The sequence below is a fragment of the Chinchilla lanigera genome, unplaced genomic scaffold, assembly GCF_000276665.1.
Source record: "Chinchilla lanigera isolate Chin_1 unplaced genomic scaffold, ChiLan1.0 scaffold00105, whole genome shotgun sequence".
Classification (NCBI taxonomy): Eukaryota; Metazoa; Chordata; class Mammalia; order Rodentia; family Chinchillidae; genus Chinchilla; species Chinchilla lanigera.
Genome location: NW_004955506.1, coordinates 2,663,699 through 2,673,654, shown reverse-complemented (window position 1 = coordinate 2,673,654; position 9,956 = coordinate 2,663,699).

Sequence of the window (9,956 nt, the reverse complement as noted above, 5' to 3'; positions counted from 1 at the left end):
AGATACGGTGAATAGAGTGGGTGGGGACCCATTGTAATGGTGTGATGGCCTGCCTTTCTGTTGGATGGCCCTGGCAGGAGCATTCATTGCGTTTTTGATCACACCACGAAAAGCCACGAGAGAGGACTTCAGAACTGCTGCAAAAAGTGGCATATATAATGGCATAAGTGTTTGAAGCAAGGGGGCCTATTTTGAGGGGCATTAGTGGCAACATGTGTTTTACTGTAATAAATTTAAAAAAAACATTCACTATGTATTTTGAGCACCCATTATATGTCCAAACTCATCAATATGCGTGCATCAATTGTTGGTAGTTCTCTGCTTAATTATAACTCAGTAAAGCTTAAGAATGGAAACAAGTGGGGAGAAATGCACATTCATACATTTAAATACTTCTGTTTTCGATGTCATGTTGTTATAATTGGTTCAACAAGTTCCTATCAAAATTCAAGCTGCTTTTATTGCCCAAACAGACATGATTATCTTATAATTCATATGGAAATGTGTAGGACCAAATGTAGAAAATTATTGAAAATTATTGAAAGACAAGAAGGTTAGAGAACTCACTTTTCCAATTCATTTACTCTGAAATTACAGTGTACAATGCAACAGGGAACTGGCATAAAGATAGACAGGGATCAACGGAATAAACTGAGTCTGGGAAGAAACCCTCACCTTTATGGTCAGTTGATTTTCACCCAGGGCAACAAAGCCATTTAGGGAGAGAGAGTAGTCTTTTCCACGAAGTGTTGTGATTACTAGATATCTAAATGCAGAGAGTGGAGATGGCCTTCTACCTCACACCAAATGCAAACAATTAAAAATGGATCAAAGACTTAAATAGACGAGCTAAACTATCAAAATCTTAGGGGTAAAATAAGCAAATAATAACTGATAATCTTTGTAATAATCTTGGATTTGGAAGTGAATTCTTAGATATGATACCAAAGGCACAGGCCACAAAAAAAAAAAGATGATTTCATGGAAAACGCCTTGCCTCAGAAAACACCATCAAGAAATGTGTGGGTACATCCCACAGGATGGAAAGAAGTATTTGCCAGCCATGTATCTGATAAGGTCAAATATCTTGATAACAGTCAAATGTCAAATAACCAAAATTTAGAACAAAGAAAATTTGCAAAGACACTGTTCCAAAGAAGATATACTGCCCATAAACACAAAACTAGGTCCAGAGCCACTGGTCATTAAAGACATGCGAATCAAAGCCACAGGAGAAAACCACTTCACACCCACTGGGACGACAATGAGGAAGAAGCTGTTGGCAGTGGTGTGAACAAATAAGAATCTTCATACATTCCGGGTACAAATATGACAAAGAAAACCATCTGGAAATTCTTGAGAAAGTTTAAGTTACCAAACAGTGCAGGGATCGTACTCCCAGGTATGTATGCAGGAGAATTTTTTAATTGTTCACACAAAATCTTGCACACAAATGTTCGCAATAGCAAAATAGCCAAAATAATATCCAAAAGGTGTAAATAACGAACTATGCATCAACTGTTAATGAGAAAATACTTGTATCTATTGAATGCTTATTGTTCAGCTACGAAAAGGGCGAAGTATTGATTCCTCCTCGACATCGATGAATCTTAAAAAGAAGCCAGGCACAAAAAGCAACATGTTGCATAATTCCATTCATCTGACAAGTCTAGGAGAATCCTCAGAGACAGAAAGTAGGCGAGGTGACAACATTTACGGGACCTGGACAGTGATGCTGATTGGAAAGCCTGTGGGCGATCGAAAAACCAGTTAACTGTACGAGTTATATGAGTTAGATCTCAGTAACAAAACAATGTGGCTTAATATTTTTATAGTTTATCTCTGAATATGGTGCACCAGGTAAGTGAGATACTGTTCTTGATAACCGATTTCCATGGAGACCGTGGTGGCATAGCCTGTGTGGGGCGATATTTGAGGCTCTTTTTTATTAGCTATCACTGGCTCATTTTGGTGCTGCTGAACATCACCTGGGGACAGGCAGGATCTTCTCTTCACCTAGGTTCAGTCCCCCCCAGGTGGCTTCTGTTTGAATCTACTACTGTATCATCCTTTTCTTTTCATGTTGCTGATGTCAGTTACTGGGAAAAGCCTCCATGGAGAGAACAGTCGACATTTCCTGGTAGAGGAAGATGCCCAAACCATGATTCCCAGGGAAAACTTCAGATGTCCTTACTGCTATGTGCCCAGGGAGCTGCCCGAGTCAGAGTAGGGCTTACAAGGATGGCCCCACATTTGAAACTCCCACGAGTCTGTGTAGGAAAAGTCGCTGTGCACTGCGGCAGAGAGCATGGGTCCCTGATGGCCTGAAGTTAAAGCCCGGTGTGGCTGGAAGCATTCTGTGCCCACCCAGCTTGCTTCGCAGCTCCGTGTTCGGCGATGTAGGTATGTCAAGAGCACCTGCCTATTGTTTGTTATGAGTAAATAAATAGAGACAAAACCTGAAGAAATTGACTGGTACTTCCTGAGTGCCACAGTGATGACGTGTCTGGAAGAAAGAGGAGGACTGTGGCACTGGGGCCCCAGAGAGGGGATGTAGTAAGACAAGACTGGGGAGGTGGGGTCTGCCTTCCCTACCCTGGCGGGGGCTGACAGGTCTGAGGCTTCTCTGCACACAGAAACCGTGTCACTCTGCTGGTGGAGATGGGTAGAGCAGGGGCCGGGACTCCTATTGTATGGGTCTGGGCACTAAAGTTCAGAGAGATGAAGGGACTTGCCCAGAGTCGCACCACTGAGTGGGGTGAACCTAAGGCAGCAAATGTAGTTAGTCTTCTACGGCTAGAGATCCCTGAACCCCTGCACCCACTAGATTATGGCCTGGATGCTGAGCCCGGACGCAGTGCACTCCTTTTCCTAATTCCTCCTGCCCCAAAGTGGCTACAGGGCAACACTTGAAGTGCTCACCCCAGATTATGGCCCAAATCCTGCCTCTACATTTCAATGTGTGACCCTGAGGCAGTGCCTTTTCTCCAGATGACGCCAGGCTGACAGCCCAGGGAATCCAGACTCCTCCTCACCCCAACACTGACCCCTGTGGTCAGGTGAGAATGCTGCATAACTCCCACCTGTCTCAGAACTCAGAACATTCTAGGCCAACTGCCCAACTGCCTCAGAACTCAGCATTCCAGAATAACTGCCCACCTGACAGTGGTATAAATAGATCCACCCAACTGACAAACCTAGATGAGCAGAGCAATTGATTGGGACTAGGAAGGTGGCCTGCTGGGCTGGCGTATAGACAGTTCAGTGCAAGTTTGTAGGTTCTGCGTGACTGGTCCCCCATACCCTCCAAGCCCTGGACACCATCTTGTTCAGTTTCTTCTGCTTATCAGCCAGGGCAGTGATGCTCTCCTGGGCTAAGCCCCACCACCTCGTGGCTCTAGGATATCCAATGGGTTATTGCTTGTGTCTGAGTCCTTAGTGTTGTCCTTATTGATGGATATGTTGCTCTACTCCTTCCATCATTTGAAGGTTCAACCTGACTTCCTGGACTCACAGCTGCCCCACCCCAGGGAGATATAAACTGAGGTCATGGGACAGGGCACAGTGTGTGGCTACAGCTCTCAGCTAGTGCCTCCTGAACATGTGTGGGACCTGAGGGAAGGGAAGTGGTGCAGACTTTGCAATGGTGAGCAGTTAAAGGGAGGTGTTGATGTTGATCTCCATGGCCTGGGTCTGCAGCTCTAGCAGCAGCCACCTGAGTACATGTTTCTCCTCCTGGAAAGCGCAGGTGAGCTGGTCATGCAGTGCTCTCACTTAGGCCTGCTCTCCCTGCAGCTGCATTTCAGCTACTTGCCAGGGCTGAGGGAGGTCAGTCAAGGGCCAAGGTCTGGCTAAGGATTTTAGGCCCACCTGAGGCCCTTCCCCTTCTTTCTTCCTAAACCACTGTTCCAGGCAGTGTTTCTCAAATATGTCAGAAGGGCTCATCTTTGCCATGGGTGCTTGAGCCATGGGGTTGGTGCAGCCCACAAGTAGGTTGTGGGGAAATGATAGCTGGGTTGGACATAACAATGGGTAAGGTGTCCCTAGAGTCTGCAACAGGGAAAGAGCCTGAATCAGTGACTTGAACTCCCTAGGGGAACAACCCCAAGTTGCCAGTCTCTTGAATACTCTGAGAACCAAGTTTCTATCAACGGGCAGGTAAAGGGGCAAGAGCTTGACATGTCTCCTCCCTGGGCTGGCTAGGGCTTCCCCTTCCCTCCCTTGCTGGTACTGACCATAGCCCTCACTTGGAGAGAGTCTGATTTTGGCCAAAGGCATCATGACTCTTCCCAGATGCCTGTTACTGGTTCCTTGGTTCCCTGCACCCTGGCACCTTGTGATCTGATATGCTCTCAGGGGGTGGCGGATGTGTGTCTTGGGGCGAGAGAGCTGTGTTGGTTGGAAAACAGTGAGTGAAGTGAGGCCAAGAGCCATGTAGGCCTCTGCCCCAACTACAGTAGCAGCCTGGGGATGCAGGCCATGTTGGGTGCTGCCTCCAGGTACAGTGCAGGGCTGGAGGTACTCTTGGACTTCCTGAGGAACTCAGCCCTCAGGAGCCCACCCACCTCACCCCTGTCCTTTGCCTCACCCCTTACCCTGTGACCTCAAGGGACCTCTGCTTCCTCTACTTTTACTTCAGTGACTCCTCTCTTCTCTGAGTTTTCTTCTGGCCACCCAGCCAGGGCCTAGGGCCATCACCTTGATGTCTGATTTCTCGGGAGGGAGCCTTGCCCGTGCTGCTGGGCAGGTTGGCCTCCCTGGCTGCATACTGCCGAGTGGGGCTGGGTGGCTGCTTGCAGGCCTGCAGGCCCAGTGAATGTGCACCAGCCCCACTCAGTGAGTTTAGGGAAAAGCTGCTGCGCTCTGTGGCAGGTACCAGCAGGTGGCGCTCCTCTATGCCCAGGGTTAGGGAGCTCAGCCTCACTATGGATGTACTTGGTACTACAGTGGACACAGGAATGCCAGCCCAGGATCAAGGCCACCTCCCAACACCCTTCCTCTGCCACGGCAGAAATGAAGAGAGCTAGAGTGCCTTTGTCCCGGCACCCCAATTATTATTTAAGGAATGTGGGACACACTGAGCTTTGCTTTCCTCTGTAAACTAGAGGTGGCAAGACTAACCCCATAGATTACTAAAATGATGAGCTTAGCCTATGTTATCAGGTGTCCCCATTCTAATTCTCTATGTCTTTGTCCCTACACAGGTGGCTAACACCCTGAGGACACTGGTGATGACAGACTAGGCAGCACCCAATGCATGGCGCTTTCAGGAGGCCAAAAGGGAGGACAGGGCTTTGGGCTGGGTGATCTGAGTAGTTAGATGATGCCAGGCAGGGGGCACATGTACCTTTCTGGAACAAGGGGATCTCTGACAGGTTCTCGCTGCTGTGGGGGGAGTTGTTGATCTGGCAGCCCAGGCTGTCTGAAGGCGGGGCTGGAGTGCTGTGGTTTGGATGAGGAAAGCGTTGAACACAGCAGGGGCCCCGTGTCCCACTTGGCAGGGGCAGCAGTGCTCAGGGGTGGGCGGCCTTTTGGAGAGACTGCACCCCAACTGTTGGGTGTCCACCCTTGTGTGCCCATCCCCAGCAGCAGGACCTGTGGGGCCAGTGCGTACCTGGAGCTCACCTCCTGGGTCACCAGGCTGCCAACCAGGATGGGAAGTTCGATGGGCACAGAAACTCCTTGCTGGCCAGGCCTGGGGTCTGACCATGTGAGCACAACAGGCTTTACTGACGATGGCAGAGGAGGATGGGAGGCTGTTGACCAGGCTGGTGGCACTGTGGTTTGGCCCCCTTGGGGAGAAGCTGTTGGTGAGCCAAGCTCCTGGCTCCAGACCTCCCTTTTATTCAGTCTCCATCTTTCCTGTTGCCCCCTGATCTGGTTACACTGAAAGAAGTGGCCTCACCTCTCCACGGTGAGTTGGGAGTAGGGCAGTGTTTGCAGGTGTTGAGCTTCAGAATTCAGTGTGTTCACGCTCTCCGGGTCAGAGTCTGGGGCCAGTGTGATTTTTGCTGGGGTAATGTTGGGCAAGAAACTGTCCTACGGAGGAAGGAACAGGAACGGACACTCAGAAGACCTGGCCCTGGACCAGGTGACAGCAGAGGGTGACAAATGCACACAGAGTGATGCAGGCTGTCTCCCGGACTGGAAGCCCTAGAAGGGCAATGGGTTTGGGTCCTGGATCCGCAGGAGGAAGCTGCAGTTTGCTAGGCACCACCTAATGCTCTGGTCTCCTGGGAGGTCATCTGGGGCCATTTGTGAGATATCAGATGGCCAGTCTTGACCCTCAGATCCTGGTGCGGACAAGTGCCAGTGAGGAGTGCCTAGTGATGGGAACTTACTCAGGCTGGGCAAGGCGTGGGATGGGGTAAGGAGGAAAGGAAAGCAACTCCCTGGGGCACCAGCTAGCTGTCCTCCTCCCATCCCCCTGTGGGTGTCAGCCCCTCCCTGGCATATGTGCATACACCCAGGGCCCCAAGGCCACTTGGTCCATGATAGTAGTCTGCTCCAGCCCTGTGGGACTCAGTGGTCTCTTGGTGGTCCCCGGGAGAAACACATTGAGAGGATTTAGAAAATAAAGACAAGAGACAATAGCCGGGGTCAGGTGGAGTTACCTCTTGCCTGAGGAGCAGGGGAACTGATGAGCAGGGGCGTTTATTTTATACTCTTTGCAAAGTTAGTATCAGCAGAGGTAATGTTGCCTAGCGACTAACGACTGTAATTGTCCAGGCAGGGTGCCTTTTTCAATACTGAGGTAGCTTGACTGCTTGAGGCACTCTGGCTCTGTCCTGCCCTCACACAAATGACCAATAATCAACTCCAGCAGCTCCCAACGCAGCCCAGCCTCCTCCTGCTCTCCCAGGTGCACTTCACAGAGGCTGTACCGGTTTTCAGCAGGTATACTCCACAGGGGCTCTCCAGGTGCTGGGGACCAGCAGGTTGTACTCTGTGGAGGAGGGGTAGGGCTTGGCACTGGCCCATGGGTCCCCTGTGAGCACTTGGTGGGGCAGGGTGTGGGTCTTACCATTGATCATCTCCTCTGGCCCTGGATGATCTCCTCGCAGAGGTGGTGGTGCTGCTGCAGGTGGCTTAGCTCACCATCTTAAAAATATAATCTAAAGCCTGAAGCCCCTGTTATGGTTTGGGGGATATTTTGCAAGGGGAACAATATAATACAGGACACATTTTTATAAGATTATTTATAATAGTCACCCAAAGAATCATATACAAGAGAGTGCAGGAAATCTGTCCACACACCAAGACCAAGGAATCCAGCCGAGGGCCTGGATCCCACGAAAATGTCCTGCATGAGTCCAGCTGAAGATCTAGAGCTCCTAACAATGCCTCTCACAAGTTCAACTGGAGGCCTAGAGTCCGTAACAATATCTCATGTGGGCCTATTTCATGGATCTGCTTTGGGAAGGCCCAAAGGTCAGTGGTGGAATCTAGGAAGTCTGTGCCAGCAGAATGAAGGATCTGTGCTAGCAGGCTGAGGGATCTACATCCTGGAGCCAGGAAGTGATTCTCAGAGTAAGAACCAGAGCTCCCCTGAAAGGTACCATAGCCGTCCTCAGCAACAGTGAGGTCCTGAGCTCCTCCAACGATCAAGATGGCTGAGTTTCCATTAGGGAATCCAATGCAGCAAGCTTCTTCAGGAGCCTGAGCTGTGTACCTTCTTCCCCTCCGGAGCCAGAAAGCAATGCTCAGAGTGAGGACCAGAGCTCCCCCAAAGTGAACTGAAGCCATTCTCAGCAACAACAAAGTCCTGAGCTCCTTGGATTATGAAAACAGCCAAGTTCATCAGGAAAACCAGCATGACAAGCTCCTCCAACAGAACTAAAAGCTCCTTACAGCTTCTACCAGCTCCCAACAGCCTCTATCTGTTCTCAACAGCCTCTTTTCTTCCTCTCCAGTTCTGCCTCTTATGCTGCTGGCAACAATCCCCAGGTGGGCCTCCCACACCCAGCACCATGCTTACTCAGTTCAGCTGGGGGTTATAAATTGACCTCGAGCTGTCAATCCACTACACCCCCCAGATCCCTGTTTCTACAAATTTCCCTCCGGTAACCACGAAATGTTCCTGTGATCTTCTGCTCTGTACCTAAAACTTTCCCTAAGTGTAGAATGTAACCACTGCTCCTGCTGTGCCTGGACCTCCCTCACTTTCCCAACCTCAGAGGACGACAGCACTTGCTACACTTCTGCCTCTGTAAAGTGCTTTGGCAAAATTCTACTCAGGTCCTCTTTCCCTTCCCTATTAAAACAGAGATAACCACCCCCACCCCATTGCTCAGAGCCCAGAATTTGTAGAGCTTATCTCCTCTGGGCCAGAGCTGCTTAATAAAGAGGCTGGTTTTCTCTACTTCCAGCGCCTGCTTGGTTTTTTGACTTGTAATTCCTGATTCTCACAATAGGAGCAGCTCATGGGGGCGTGTCTGTTTTCTCCACCTGGAGCTCATGTACTGAGCACTTCGCACTGCTTTTTAGAGCTCATGCACTGTTGTGGCAGTGTCTCCTGCAGGTGTCCGCACCACCTGTGCAGCTCCCAGAAGCACTGGGCCAGCACCAGGCCATGGCCACCTGCCCTGCTGGTCCTCGCCTACTGAAACCCCTGCTGAGGGTATCAGTCTAACCCACCTGGCAATATGGCACATGGATGCAAAAGAAAGAAAAAGAGAAAATATTCTGCAGCTGAGGAACTCTGGGATGACCAATGTTCTCTGTGGAACAAAAGGCCTTGTCTCCAAAAGCTCATGACTTTTGTTGGTATCAGTCAGGGGGCTGGGTAGGGGTGGTGGCAGTGTATAGGGAAAAAACTTTGTAGCCGTATCAGGCACAAAGGCCTCCAGTTAGGAATACACCTTTCCTGTCAGGAAGTTTTTAATTTTTTCCAAGTCCCATGGCCTCAGCTGTAATGTTGTCTTAGTCCTAGAATCTCACAGGCTTGTGCTTGAGCCCCCATTCCAGCCGTCAACATGGAGGCTATTTTCGCCTTTGCTACTAATGAGACCACTGGTGCCTTGGCTGGACTTGATAACATCCTCTTAGCCAATTAAGGAACATTTGCTTCAGTATAGCCAGCTCCGATCTCAATAAATAAGGTTGAAGGAGAGGTCAGAGACAGATTGTCACAAAGGCTTTTTTTTCAGGAGAGAGCCTGGCCTCCCACACTTGTCCTTCTAGCTCCCAGACTTGCTATCTAGCAGACACTCCATGCCAACCCCCAGGAGGTGTATCTTGGACCTGGTAACCAGGGGCTGTTCCAAGGTGGCCCTCTGCCCACTTCCTTGCTTCCCCGACTATCACCCACTGCTGGAGCCAGCTCGGTGGACATCTGCTCAACCCCCACCCTGTGACACCCTCAGGGCTCCTAATACCCTCAACCCCCTCTGGTATGAGTATGCCCCAGAAGGGAAAAATCTGTCATACAGAAAGCCACATCATGTCAGCTATCATGCTTTGAGCCCTGGGCATGTTTCAGGCATTAATTTAATCTCTCCAAAGACCCCATGAGGGCTGTATCATGACTATTCCCATTTTACAGATAAGAAATGTGAGATACAGAGGGGTCACTCAGGGTTTGTAGCCTGAGCTCCAAGTCACCCTCCTTCCCTGGCCCCCAATCACTTCTTCTCCCCTGTCCTCTCCAAGCCATTCTCCTTGTTCAGCTGCTTTTGCTAGACCTCAGGGCGGCTTGAGGACATCTGGTGGGTCATTGCTTGTGTCTGAGTCCTTACTGTTGTCCCTGGTTGTGAGTGTCTGCTGCACTCGGGGCCCGGGGTAGAGGCACACATAAAACCAGGACACAGGGGATGCAGAGCAGCAAGAGCCAAGTTTGCAACTGCAACTGCATACTGAAGTTTATTCTGTAAGAAGTTTTATAGCATACAAGTGTAGTTTTTCAGATAACATATGAGTACATACCGAGCCAAGTAATTGTTTTTCTGACAGTCTGT